General features: G+C 59.5%; 1 protein-coding gene across 1 annotated transcript in view; it reads left to right on the forward strand.

Annotated features, from left to right (window-relative positions):
- The window catches only part of KDM4B (lysine demethylase 4B), a 130,822-nt gene that overhangs the window by 532 nt on the left and 115,816 nt on the right, over positions 1-14,474 (forward strand). The gene's annotated exons all lie outside the window — the stretch shown is intronic.

The following is a 14,474-nucleotide window of genomic DNA, read 5'->3' on the forward strand; positions in this document are numbered from 1 at the left end:
CGGGCCGCGGCCGCCGCGCTTTGTCCCGGCCCGCGAGGCGGTTGGGGGCGTTAACCGCCCGGCCCGGGGGCGCCCGCCGGGCCTCGGGCGGGGGCGGCGCGGCCGGACAATGGCGGGGCCGGGGGCGGGAGGCGGGGGCGTCCGGCCCGGGGCCGGGGGCGCGCGCGGGGGCTGGGCCGGGGCGTCCCCGCCGGCTCTGCACAAAAGATGACAGCGTGGGTGGCCCGGCCCGGCCGGCCCTGCCCGGCTGGGCCCTTCTCTTTTATTATTCACAACAATCCTGATAATTAAAAAAAAAAATGAAGAACGAGGCAGAGACCGAGAGCTCGCGAGCGCGAGGGAGCGGGCGATCCCAGGCCCCGGCTGGCCCCTGCCTGCGTTTCCGCCCCTTGGGCTCCCGGCGGGGTCACCGGGGCGCTGCCCGGCCCGGCCGCGGCCCCCGACACGGCCGTCGCTGCACCCCACCCCCCGCCCCGAGACAGCCCCCCGCGCCGTCGCGGCTTCCCAACTCGCTTCCTATCTCCCCGCCCCCTCCAATAAGCGTGCAGTCTGGATTTTTAAAATGATTATTAAAATACGTGTCCACTTGGTGGGCACCTCGCAGCTTCCCGACGCGTCCCCTCAGTGCCTCCCCCTCGGAGCCCCATCGCCATCCCAGAGACCCCCTTCTCTGGAGCAGTCGGTTGTGGAGTCGCTCCCGCCGCGACCCCGGTGGGAGCTGGGGGACGGATTCATTCTGCAAGGGACCTGCCCCTCAGCGTGCGGGGGCCCGAGTCCGCGCCCAGGGGGCACGGTGACACCAGGTGGAATGGGGTGCGTGTCCACCTGAGCGCCGTGGATGGTTTTGCCGGGCGATTGTCCTCCCCCTGGGGTCGGGGGAGGCGTGGACTGCGCTTCCGTGTGGTGTGTCCCATCTGTTTTGGGCCGGGGGTGGGGGGGATGCTTTTGTGTTAATGATTCAGGTGCATCTGGGGAACTGTTTCCCGAGTTATGAAACTAGTGAGAAGGTGGTTCTGTTCGGTGGAATCCGGTGACCCTGCCGTGTGCAGAGTGTGTTCTGGTCGGTGTGTCTCTCTCTGTCAGCTGCTTTTATTCAGCAAGTTCCCTCGGGCCCCACGGGGTGCTGGCTCGGTCTTGGGGTCGGAGGATAGTGAGATGCAGTCAAGGCTTGGGGGCCCTGCCCCACCCCTCTGCCTCAACAGCCATTTAGGTGCTTGTCCCCAGGCTGGAGAAAGCCCCTAAAACGGGTTCATTAGATGAATCGACGGGCTTCTATCGCTGCCATCCGAGAGCTAATGACTCCCCTAATTCTCAAATAATAGCTTCCTTATGAGGCTCCGGGAGGGTTTGTCAACTCGCTGGTCAGCCTTTTCTCGCCGCCTCTGCAAGAGCTGCGGTCGGCCTCTCCCATCTTTGCAGCCTGGTGTGTGGAACCCTGAAGGACAGAGTGTGAAAGTCGAGGAGTCAACTTGTGATTATGGGAGTCGAGGGTTTCTGAAACTCGCTGGCCCTCTTTCCGGGTTTCTGATTGGATGCTGGGTGAATCTCGGTGTTCCTCCGTTTGTGCTGGGGACACTGCGCCGGTCAGGCTGCCCTGCCCTGGGGGACGTCACTGCTGGGGAGCACAGGGGGTGGTCCCACGGAGGGGGGGGTGGCCCAGGGGCGCCCAGGTGTGGCCATGCTTGCATGCACGTCCGGTGTCAGTCGCCGCCTGTGCGTCTGTGTGCACACTGATGGGAGTGTGTAGCTTTTGAGACTCGAAATACCTACAGGTCTTGGAACAATTGATTTTCTCCCATTTTCGGATCCTTTCCTTGTTGGGGGTGGCCTGCTAAGGAGATTGTGGCCTGCTGGTGCCGAAAGGTAGTGCTGATTGGTCATTTAGGACCCCGCCCGGCCTTTGTTGTACTTTTCCTCAGTCCCTGTGCCATCCTGCAGGAGCCCTCTGGGGTGGTCAGCCCCCTCCCCTTCCCTCGCCCCACCCCTGCCGCTCTGTCTGTGCTTGATCCCTGTGCTGCTGCCTCTGCCCTCCCGTGCCCCACCCCCTTCCCCTGGAGGGGCTCAGCCATCTGTTCTGGCTTCTGTGTGACACCTGTGAGAAGGCGGGGGTGGTGGGGAGCGATGGAGCGCTGGGACAGGTTATAGAGAATTGCTGACTTGAGGGGCCTCGGTTCTCATGGGGGGCAAGGGAGAGGTGAGGGTCCTAGGGTGTGAATCCCACCATCCGTGGGGGTCTGGTTCAGGGGATGGGTGGTTGGTGCCGGACTGAGACCCTGGCAGATGAGCCTTTTGAGTGGCCTCCTTCCTGGGCTGTGGAAGCGTGGTGTGGGGTTCAGAGCTCTGTGACCTTGGGCCAGTCACTTGCTCAGGAACAAAGTTAGGGGGTTCATGAAGCCTTCCTAAGTTGGGGGGTAGGGTGAAAAGCGAATGACCTGCTTGCAAAGGGCATGACTGTGGAGGGCCGCACAGACCTGCTGGGTTACCCCTGTGCCTTCACCCACAGCCTCGGCGGCCAGGGCTCCTGGCTCTGCTCCAGAGATTGGCTCTGGGGGCTGCCCCCAGGGGCCTCTGTGCCCCAGCTCTTTCCTGCCCTGCCCTGGTGAGGATGCTGGGCAGCAGACGCCAGGGCTGAACCTGGACTCCGTTCTGACCTGCTGTTCGTGGCCGTGTCCCTGGATTCCTGTCCCCCGCTCCGTTCCCCATACAGGCTTCCAAGTGTGAGGGACCAGGGTTCACATCCCTCCCCCGGACCACATTACGTCCCTTCTCTGGGCCTCGGATTCCTCACCTGTAAAATGGGTGCAGTGAGAACGTATGCTGGGTCGTTGTGGGGGATCAGAGGGGATGAGAAGCACTGAATGCTTTGTGTGGCCCCGGAAGCTGGGAGCCGGACACGGTTGATTACTGGTGTGCGGCGTCAGCTCCTGTCAGCGGCTCCCTCAGCCTGTCCACATTCAGTCGGCTTGTCCTCCCTGGGACTGCCCTGGGCACTGTAGGATACTGAGCGGCATCCCTGGCCCCGCCCACTTGATCCCAGGAGCACGCCCACACCCCCAGTGTGACAACCAACCACAAATGTCCTCAGACATTGCCCAGCGTGCTGGGGCGGGTGGGGGGGGCACAGTTACCCCCGAAGGAGATCCTGTCACTTAATCTTTAATCCTGCAGCAGCCTGCTCTTTGGCTGTGACCCTGCTCTCCCTCAAGTTCTGGTGTCCCTTGTCCCCTTCCTCCCCTCTGTCCTTGAATAGGGAGGGGCTTGTGTTTGCAAACAGTGTCTGGCCAAACTCAGCCTGGCCGTCCCAGTCCTTAGTCCTTCCAGGCTGGGCTGTCGCTCTGCCTCTCTGGGGCCCTTCCCAGCCTGCAGCTTCCCCTTCAGGAGAGGAGGGCACCCATGGACTTGCCCGTGTCGCCTGGTGGGCGTGGCCTCACCCCAAGCCTGCCTGGGTGCCCTGCGGAGGCTGGCTTCCACCTGTCACCATAGCCCCCCCACCATACCCCTTCCTGTCACTTTGCTTAACAGTTCTCTTTACATTGACTCGGAGGTGACTCACTTCTTTAATCTTGCCTTCTCCCAAGCAGTAATGTCCATGAAGTCATGGCTCCGTTCATACGCTGGTTGCAGACCCTTTGATCCAGTGAAATGGATTTAACTCTGATATTTAAAAAAAATAGGTTTGTGTCACCGCAGTAGGAAGGCCCGAGTGGGTTGATGAATTGATTTTGTTGTTGGATGAGTTGGTTTTTGAGTTTCCTCCTCCACTTTGACTTGGCCTGTTCTGGGAGCAGCTTGCTGGTTAGATAAGGTGTTGCCACGGGTGTGTCACTTTCCACTCCTGCTTCCTCAAGGAGCTTTTAGAAGCTCTAAAAGTGGTCAGCCTCTACTCAGAATGCTCCAGTAGCTTCCTCATGTTCCTGGGAAAAATCGGGAGAGCCCTTCCCATGGGCTCTGTGCTCTGTCCTCTGTTGCCTGTCCTTTCTCCTTGCCCTACTGTTCCCCCATCCTGCACCTCGGACATAACCAGTTGCCCTGCCTGCTCTTCCCTGCCCTGCCTCAGGGCCCTTGCACTGGCTTTCCCCTCACTCTTCTTGTCAGCTGACTCCTTGTCTCTTCCCGTCTTCGCTCAGAGGCCATCCCTGGCCGCGCTGCCTAAACTCCCCCTTCCAGCCTCTGTCTCTCCCCATCCTGCCTTTTCTTCTTCGTGTTCAGCGCTGCCGTAAACACATAAGTTAATCTGTTTATATATTTATTGTCTGTCTCATCCAGGAGAACAGAAGTTCTTTCTGTAAAGGGTCAGAGAGTCCGTAGTTTTGGCTTTGCAGGCCAGTCGGTCCCAACTACACTGCTCTGCTGCTGTGGCCCAGAACTATGGGAATGAATGAATATGCCTGTTTGCCAATAAAGCTTTATTCGTGGTCACAGAATTGGGAATTTCACCCGTGATGAACTGTTTCTCTTTCTTTGATGTTTTTTTTTTTTTTTTTTTCCCTCACCCAAACATTAAAAAGAAAAGGTCAAAACCATTCTTAGCTCTGAGGCTGTAGAGAAGCAGGAGGTGGGCTGCGTTCTAGCTGTGGGCTGTAGTCCGGGAACCCCTGCCGCTGGGCTGTGAGGTGCTTGCTAGAGGAATGACATGTCTACTGGCTGCTGCGTGTCTCCCCAGCACCTTGGGCGGCGGTTCCTGGCCCGCAGTGCGAGTTCAGTCAACCCTCCTTTGCTGGATGAATGAATTGTCATCTTCCTTTCGTCAAAAGAGTCCTATTCTATATTAGAAAAAGAATGGGTTCCGGGTTATTTCAGGGGAAATATAAGAAAATGTTATGGCCCAGTCCACCCAAACAACCCCAAAATGAAGGAGGAAAAAAGTCTGTGAACAGGAGGAAATATATTGCTATGTGCTGTACCCGAGACCCCCCCCACCTTGCATGCCACCCCCCCAGAAGATTAGGAAGAAATGTTCGCAAAAGGTGGGGAAGGAGGCTTCTTGGCGTAAGGAGTTTAGTTTTGGCCTGGCAGAGGGTGAGGGCTTAAGAGGAAGACAAGTTTCCCAACCATTTTATTTTGTAAGCATCTGACCCATCCTCTTGACCAATACCTGTGCCCTTGTCAGAGGGGGTGGCGGAGTCCTGTGGGGTGGTTTTCTTTTCTTTTTATTTTTTTAAAGACTTTATTTATTTATTTGACAGAGATCACAAGTAGGCAGAGAGGCAGGCAGAGAGAGAGGAGGAAGCAGGCTCCCCGCTGAGCAGAGAGCCCCATGCGGGGCTTGATCCCGGGACCCTGAGACCATGACCTGAGCCGAAGGCAGAGGCTTTCACCCACTGAGCCACCCAGACGCCCCGTGTGGGGTGGTTTTCATAGTCACCAGCTGCTCCAGGTCACTGGGGACAGTTGGAAGAGGTGGCTTCGTGGACGTGAACATTGAGCCGTGTGGGGTGGGCCGGCCACAAGGTGACTGTCGGATGACTGTGGTGGGCCCAGGAGTGCACCCGGCGGCCGCGCTGGCTCCCTCTTGCTCCTCCAGCACGACCGCGGCGGGAGGACAGCGGCTGGCTGGGTTTCCGAGCCAAGGACATCTTCAGCGACTTGGATTTGGTACCGACTTGGATTTGGTACCGTCCCAGGAACGTTCTGACTCGTCAGAGAAGCATGATTTGCGCTCACGCCTTCTTTAGTTGATGGAAAGAAACAGTCTGGAGAGGGTTCCAAGGGTGCCCGTCGTTTTTGGCCTCTCTCTGTCTTTCTGCGCCTCTCCATCTCTCTCGCCCTCCCCTTGCTTCTCGCCACCCCCTCCACCCCCGGTCCCAGCGAGTGCATGTAGGCAGGCATGGGTGGGCGCAGGCGGCATCGTTGGATCGCGTGTGTGGAGCTGGTTTCCCCCGACCGGCGGCTGTGCTTTTGGCAGCCGTCAAGCGCAGAACCGTCCCGTCGCTGTGGGTCGGAGCTGGAGGCCTCGAGTGGGTCTGTGCAGTGGGCAGAGAGTGAGGAGGACAGAGAGTGAGCAGGCTGCCAGGGCCACCGCGCCCTCCGCGTAGGTCTGCAGGTACGGATCAGGGCGGTTAACTGCGTCGGATTTGGTGCTGTTTGGTGACCCGTGATCAGTTACATTTCTCAGGTGAGCCTGGACAGTGAGCCGCGAAGGGGTGATCTCTAGCTGGGGCGCTCCAGATTTGCCCCCAGATGATGGCACGTTTGGGACAGCTCCGGGCAGAGGTGGGCCCGGCTGCCTGGTTTCACGGCTGCTCGCTCCAGGCTCCTGGGAGGGAACATGGGAGAGATGGTTTGTGTACGGCGGCTGGCGGTACATCTGGAGTTGTGCTTCATGCGGAAGAAGCCGGGGCGTGGGTCCCCGAGGCCTCTCTGACCAAGGGCCAGCCCGAAGCCAGCAGCAGGCTCGGGGGTGGCCTGATGATGGGGGTGTACAGGGATCCCCAGACCTCGCGTGGGGTGGGAGTGGGCCGCACGCCCTGGCATTTCTGGGCAGTCTGGACAGTGGCCTGGGAGCTGGCTGGGGCGGTTTCCTTTCAGTCACCCCAAATGAGTGAGGGGGACCCTGGCTGGCTGGGTATCTGGACTGGGAGAGTCTGTCATCTTGCTGTTGGCCCCTTCAAATGCCCACGGTTCCCCTGGTGTCTCCTTTAAAACCCCGTCTAGCAGGAAGAGCCGGCCCCTGGTGCGGCGGGCCTCCGGCTCAGGTCGGCGGCCGCATGGATCTGATTATCCCGGTCACGAGGCGAGCGGCCTGCCCGCGTCTAGCTCGCGTGAGTAAAGCCCCTGGAATTTAAACTCTTGATTCACTGTGTTATTCCAGCTCCGTGTCCCTGAGGAAGAGTAGGGAGTCGGGAGAGAAAGCTCGGTCAGTGACACCCCCGTTTTGGAGAGAAGGTGTCGTGTCGCCCTCTCTTCCTGGTTGCAGCGCGTGGAAGCCACAGCATGGTCTGGGCCGTGCCTGCGTCCTCGTGTCCTGCCGGCACCAGAGACGGGGCAGAGCCTCGGCTCCCGGGCAGCGTCGCTGGGCGAGGACCTGGCTGCTCTGTGCGTGGAGCGCCTCTCGCTGGGCCCCACGGAAGGAAGGCGGGTGGTCGGACAGATGGCGGCGGGGAGCTCGCCGGCCGCTAAGCCCTGCGGCCGGGGGGCGCGGCTGGTGCCGGCGGACCCTCACGTGGAGCAGGGGCGCAGCGGCCTCTGCAGACATCCCAGCTGCGTGGCCCCCCAGCCTCGAGGCAAAGTGCAAAATCAGGAATCCCAGAAGGCTCCTCACATGTGGCCCTGGGCCTGCTGACCTGTGACTCCTCTCCGTGACCCAGGCTGGGCCATGGCTTCCTAGCAGACGCGCGGCCGTGGGAGCCCTGGCGCCATCTGAGGGCACCTGCCAGTATGTGGAGCGTGACAGTTGTCAGCCCTGCCTGTGTCTGGCCAGGTGCTGGTGGCGGCCGGACGAGCAGCGTCTCCGGCCCACAAGGGTCATGGCCCGTGACGGAAGGCAGAGCAGCTGCGGGGCCCAGAGGGGACCAGGGGAGCAGAGCTCACAAGATGCATAGAAACCAAGCCGGTGGAAGCACGGGGCAAGGGTGGCATCTACTGGCTTGGGTGGTGGCCAGGAAGATGACGGAAGAGTCACCACTTGAGCCGAATCTTGTCATTGTGGGCGCTGATGGACTGGCAGGCAGTGGAAGCGGGGGGACCTTGGAGGGGGTGTTTGGGGCTGTGGCCTCGGGGACTTGTGTGAAGACCACGGGGGGAGGCAGGGAAGCCCGCCTGTCTCTTGGGTGTCTTTCCTTCCCCAGCTCCTCACACCAGGCTCCAAGGGGTTCAGGGGAGAGGGGGCCCTTGAAGATCCCAGAGTCTAAGACCAGAGCTGTTCAGGCCGCCGGGGAGAGCCATAGGATAGCTGCCCATCGATTGGCTCTGGGAGGCTAACTGGACCCTGAATCTTCTAGAGCTGTCCCTCGTAAAGTCCTCCTGCCCTGTCCTCATTTTGTGTATGTATTTTCAAAGTAAATCCTGTGCCCACCATGGGGCTCAAACTCATGACCCCAAGACCAAGAATTGCATATTCTACAGATTGAGCCAGCCAGGTGCCCCTTAAGAAAATCTGATATATATAAGGTATTGTTTATTTGACAGAGATCGCGAGAGAGAGTGCACAAGCAGGGGGAAGGGCAGAGGGAGAGGGAGAATCTGGCTCCCTGCTGAGCAAGGAACCCCATGTGGGGCTCGATCCCAGGACCCTGGGGTCATGACCTGAGCCAAAGGCAGACATTTAACTGGCTGAGCCACCCAGGCACCCCTCATATTTTTATTGAGATGTTCACATATCAGAACACTCACCCTTTTCAGTGGACAAATTTGTTGTTTTTTAGAGCATTTATAGAGCTGTGCAGCCATCACAACTATCAAATTCCAGAACATTCCAGAACCTCAGAAGGAAACACCATACCTGTTAGTCACTCTCCCCTGCCCCCCAACCCCCAGCACCCACAAGCTCCCCTCCCATCTCTGTATGAGCCTATTCTAGACATTCTACAGAAATGGACTCACACCCTGTGTGGCCTTCTGTGTCTCATTCTCTCCCTGACCATCTGTGCGGGGAGGGGATGCTGGGCCTCAGGGTGCGGAACGGGTTCTGAAGATGAGGGTCAGGCACGATGACCCAGCTCACTGTGGGGGTGCTCGGGCAGCCCTTTGCGTGCCCAGTTCTGGACTCCTGTGTTCAGTGCTGGGTCCTCACCTGCCTGCCCTCCCCTTGCTCCATCCCGGGCTGGCCCAGTAGCTCCCCTGTGGGACCTCTGCGCAGAGCAGGGCCTCCGAGTGTCTGCCGCATGGAGCAGCGCGGTCCTGCGCGTGTGGCTCTGGTTTATCCATTTCCTGGGGCCTGTAGGTTCACCTCGTGGTTGGTAGGCCTAGGGCCTCCCTGCCCGGCGTCTGCCAGGGCTTGGCCCAGAAAGGGGTGTCCTGGTTCCTGCTGGCCTGGTTGGTCGTTCATCGTCCAAGCCTGAGTGGGCCTCCCTGAGAGCTTCATGTGGCTCGGGAGAAGCCCCACTCGTGCCCTCCTTTCTGAGATGCCCCCCACCCCCCACCCCTGCAATCTCGCCAGCAGCTTTTAAAGTGAGCTGCCTCCTTTGGGCCCCCTTCCTCTCTTGGTCCGGCTGGCCCCAGCCTTCCCAGGGGTGTGAATTATCTCTTCGAAGGCAGCGACTGGGTAGCTAAGTGTCCCCTTAGTCCTTGCGGGACCCCATGAAGCCCACTAGCCGAGAGTTGCCCACTAGCCGTTCCTGCCCAGGTGTTCCCCCATCCCTCTGAGTTAAAGCGGTCAGTGGGTGCCCCCTTGCCCTCCAGGGGGAGTGGCCTCACCACTCTGGGAGATCCCGAAATGCAGCTGGGCTCACCAGGGAGGGGTGAGGGCCTCGAGGAGTGTGGATTTGCAGCAGCACACAGCCGGACGGCTGCGCCCCCTCCCACGTGCCTGGCCGGTGCCTTCCCTGTGAGGGCAGTGCCGCCCACCTGCATGTGTGTGCCCTTCTGTCCCCCCTGTCCCCCCCCCAGCAGAGGACACCTGTGAGCCCCGAGGGTCCCAGGCCCATGTGAACACTCCCTGAATGTCAAGTGACAAAGTTGGTCCCGCGTCTCACACCATATACAAAAACTCCAGAAGGCTCAGGGACCTGAATGTGAGACGTGAAAAGACATGTTTTCCCAAGGCAGCGTCCAGTAAAGAGGCAAAGCAAGACCCTTGTGTAAGTGCAATTTTTACAGTAGTTACATCGGAAGGTAAAAGGAAACAGACGAAGTTAATTTGATTAATGTATTTTTATTGAACCCTGTGTACCTAAAATGTTTGCGTTTTTAACGTGTGATTACTGTGAAAATAGTCATGGGGTTGTTTTATGCTCCTCTGTGTTGTGTTGGTACTGAGTCTTCAGCGGCGGCTGTCTTTCTCGCTCAGTGCTGGCCGCCCCCGGGCCAGTTCTTTGGGGGGCCCCCTGAGCACCGGGATGGGGTCGGGGACGCTGGCCGTGGGGATTCCTGGCGCTTAGTGGAGACTGGGCTCTTCCACCTGCCTGCTGTTTCTGCCTGCCTTCCCGGTGGGTCAGAGTTTCAGAGCTCTGGGCCTCTAGCTGGAGAGACAAGACCGAGCCAGCAGAAACCGGCTGTGGCCGCTGAGGTGTGTAGGGGCAGGGCGGTGACCACTGCAGGGGGTGCGGCCAAGGGAAAGCCCTTTGTGGGGGCCCGTGGGAGGCCCTGAGCCTTTCATGGAGGAGGTAGAAATCAAGCCAGCATTTGGAGGAGGACGCGGCTGTGGGCCCGGCCCAGAGGTCAGGACGGCCTGCCTCGGGGAGGGCAGGGGCTGAGCCCTGGAGGGCCCCGTTTTGGGGTGCTGTAGTAGGGAAGTGGAAACAGCCGGAGTCCGGGCTCTTTGAGGGCCGTGGCTGAGCCAGCCCGCAGTGCCGCCTCTCCCTCTGGCTGTCGGGCCCCACGGTCATGGTTCCAACCCTTCCTGTGCAGCCCTGCAAGGCCGCCTCTCACGTTTTACAGGAACAGAGAACCTCGTCCCTGCTGTGAAGGCCGATGAGTCCCCGTGGCTGAGCCCAGGGTCGGGCCTGTGTGGCCGGGATGTGGGCTGTGCTGGGGAACTGGGTGCTTAGCGCTCGAGCTGCTCCTGGTAGGGCCTCGCAGGAGCCTGGAATGCCGTGTTGGCCGTGGGTTCTCCCAGGAGAGAGACTTCGTGGCGAAGCGGCGATGGGAAATTGTACCTCCCAGCTGCCGCCGGTCTTAAATGGCCTGAGGTCTCGAGGCAGGATGGCCAAAGGGGTGAGCAGCCAGAACGTGTACCCGCGTGGCCACTGCTCCTGCCCCCACCCCCACCCCGGGTCTGTGTCCTTATCTCCAAGACGGGGCCCGCTGCGAAAGTCTCTGCTGAGTTGAGTCGGGCCCTGCAGATCCTTTCATGGAATCATTCCTACCCCAGGGCTGTGCTCCCAGGGCATGCTGGGTAGCGCCTGTGACATCTGTGGTCGACAGGAGTTGGGGGTTGCCGCTCAAGCCCCCACGGTGGGTGCCCAGGACGGCCCCACAGAGAGCGACAGGCCCGGCCCCGTGAGCCTTCAGGCGATCACGGTAACAGCGTTCCCCTGCGCGTCTGTCTCTCCTCACCCGCGAATCGAGGTATCGCCACCAGAATTTCTAAAACCACTTCCCATTCCAGAGTCGCCCGTGGTTTTCCCCCTGCTCTTCCGTAGTTCTGGGAAGGGAGCTCAGGAACAGTCAAGGTTATTAGAAGGCGCCTTGAAAATAAGTTTGTTTTTTCTTCCTCTGGAGCTTCTTTCTTTTAGTGGGGCAGGTGGGAGGGTTTGACTGAGGATTCATGGACCAGGAAGCAGGGGCCTGTTCCCTGGGGACGCGGGACCGGAGGCAGCCAGGCCAGAACTCGGAGTCCTGTGGCCTGTTCCACATGCCTGATTGGATTTTCCCCTCCAGTGAGCTTGGGGCTGCCGTCAAAATGAGCCTGGAGCCGCCAGCCTGGAAAACCGGCGTCCTGGGCTGAATGGTGCTGCCTGGGCTGGTCTGAGGGCTCAGGGCAAGCACATGGATTTCGCAGAGCAGCTCTGGGGGTTGGCATCTTGGTGAGGCTTTGTGTCCCTCGGCTGCCACATGTCCTTGGCGCGGCCCCCACGACATGGGGCACTGGGAGCTGCCGCCTCGGGGTCCCAGCACCTGCTCCTTGAAGCCCCAGGTCTCCCTATATTAATTAACTTGGCCTTTAACCAAAAGGAGGCCTGGGAATGTTGGGGTCAGCCGGGTCCCATGGCTGTGTTCCTAACAAGCCTGCCGGAGGGGTCTTCTGTTACAAACGTAACTCATCTCCACGGTAGAAAGCTCAGCAGTGCTGTTGAGACAAAACCCAAAGAGACGAGAGGTGTTCTCTAGTCCATGGGAGCATCCGACGTGTGCGCCTGTCCCGGTGGACTTCGGGAGAACCCTCTGTGCTCCTGGGGGCCAGTGGTCGGTTCGGGGCTGATGGGATGTCCTGCTTGCCCTGAGGCCTGAGGCGGTAGCTGGGGAGGCTGGCGTCCTCCCAGTAGTGGGTAGGGGTGCCTGGTGCCTGAGATACCGCTAGTGCTCGGGTGAACCGGGCTGGTGAGAGCATCCAGTCCCCAGGCCAGAGCTGTCCCTGGGGACTCGGACTGGGCCCATGGAGGAGGGGCCTGGTGGGGCTTCTCCAGCGACTGCCAGAACTCTCCACCCTTGGCCTCCGTATGTCTGCGTTTGGGATTTCCACCCTGGGTGTGGAACAGCCCCATGGCATAAGACAGGGCTTCTCCAGCTCTTATCAGTCCCCCGAATACCGGCCTTGCACGCTGAGGCACACGGCCCCCCTTGCTGGCTCCTGTGTGAGGCTGGCCCGGAGCTCTGGTGGCTGTGGGACCTGGAGAGGGGACTAGCTGGGGGTCCCATAGCCGCCCCCACTGTGTCCAGGAATCCCTCATAGTCCAGGTGCTTGGAAGGACTTGGTTGGGGTCTCGAGTCAGTGCTGAGAATGGGACCCCAGCTCCCAGACTGCTCTGCCCCTGACCTGGGGCGAACGGTGGTGCCTCTCTGGGCCTTGGCACCCGCACGTCCTCTCCTCACTAGAGGTAAATGGGGTGAGGCACGGTAAGGAGCATTCAGTGGGTGTGGGGTGGGGGGGGCTCTCTTTCCTGGCCAGCCGGTGGGAGCTTCAGTGCTTAGAATGAGCTGACTCCTCCAACCCCAACCTTGTAGGAGATAACAGAGGCATACTGCAGCCTGGCGGCCTGCCAGACATCTCCATGCTTTACTGCTCAGGCTGGGTGCTAAGTAGCCAGCAAGGAAGAGATGGCCCCTGGGTGCTGAAGCAAAGGAGTGATTTGACTGGGAGAGACAAGGGGTGATGGTGCTTTAACTGGGTGGACAGGAATCCGCTCCCAGGAGGGGACATTTGGGCAGAGAGCTGAATGAGTAGGAGGTGCCAACCTTGAGGAGATCTGGAACAGGAGGTTCCATGTGGAAGAACAAATAGTACATGCAAAGGTCCGGAGGCAGAAATGAGCTTGGCATGTTTGAGGATTGGAAGGAGTCCCATGTAGCTGGAACATGATGAGCTGGCAGGAGAGCAGTAGGCCCTGAGGTTCAGAGAGGCCAGGCCAAGTGGCTCTGCCCCTCAGGCTGCAGGGAGCCAGACCCCATTAAAGGCAGGGAGAAGCCTGGGGAGGGGATGATGAAGGCAGAGATTTATGTGTTTTCAGACACCCCTCTGGTGGCTGTTGGGAGTAAAAGGCAGGGAACTCCAGCAGTCATCCAGGATCCTGACCCCAGGAGCCGTGACAGTGGCTCTGAAGAAGGTGGTCTGGTCTGAGGGGAAGGAGTACTGGATTGGGGGGGGGGGGGGGGGTGGATATGAAGGCAGCAGACCAGTGAGGCGTCAGGAGAGGATTGGATGTGTGGGGGAAAAGGAATCAGTGCTGACTCCCAGGTTGGAACAGCTGATTTCAACCCTGGCTCCATCCTTTCTTCCAGCTGTGTGACCTTGGGCAAGTCACTTAACCTCTCTGGGCCTCATCTTCCTTATTGGTGATCTATAACATAAAGGTGCCTACCTGAGTTGTGATTGGAGGAGTTTGTAGATGGGGACCAATTGGCACAGTGCTCCAGGAATGGGCCTGTCTCTGTGTGGATGCTGGGCCCAGAATGGAAGGCCCTGGGAGCACTGGTTTTTCGTTCTTCCAGGATAACCGGGCAAGGTTAGGCCATATGAGCTCCTCCCATTGGTTGTGTCAACCAGTCTTCCCTAGCTTTATTGTTATCCCTTTTAAACGGTTTTAAGATTTTATTTATTTATTTGCGAGAGTGAGTGAGTGAGTGAGAGAGCACAGACCACGGGGCGGGGGAGAGGGAAAGGCAGGCTCCCTGTTGAGCAGGGAGCCTGATGCGGGGCTCCATGCAGGCGCTGGGATCACAACCTGAGCTGAAGGCAGACGCTCAACTGACTGGGCCCCACAGGCGCCCTACATTTTCTTGTTGAGAAAGAGTTGAGACCTTGGTGTGAGAGCAGATCGTTTTTCACCTGGAAATGGGGGCTCTGTAAAGGAGCAGCCTCCCACAGAAGGCAGGACTCCAGAAGCTTTGCAGAAATTCCCTGCCTGTGAGCAGTTCAGGGTTCTGGTCTGGAATGCGGGCTTGGGGGTGGGTGGGTCCTGGCAGGATTGGTTGCTTTGGCCGAAGGAGAGATGCGGTGTGGGACGTGAGAGCCTGGTGGGGCAGAGCTCATTTTAGAGATCAGGCGTATAAGGCAGATCTCACACGCTGCTGGGAATACATTATTCAAGGCGGCATTCAGACCACCCTGTGTCTCTTCGGGGTCTGTGTTGTGAAAACACTCGGCCAGCTCTGGTGGCCTCTCTGGCTGCTGCTTGGGGAGCTTATCAGGCCAAATGGGGGCAGTCTTGATGACAGTG

Source organism: Mustela nigripes, chromosome 2, assembly GCF_022355385.1.
Source record: "Mustela nigripes isolate SB6536 chromosome 2, MUSNIG.SB6536, whole genome shotgun sequence".
Classification (NCBI taxonomy): domain Eukaryota; kingdom Metazoa; phylum Chordata; class Mammalia; order Carnivora; family Mustelidae; genus Mustela; species Mustela nigripes.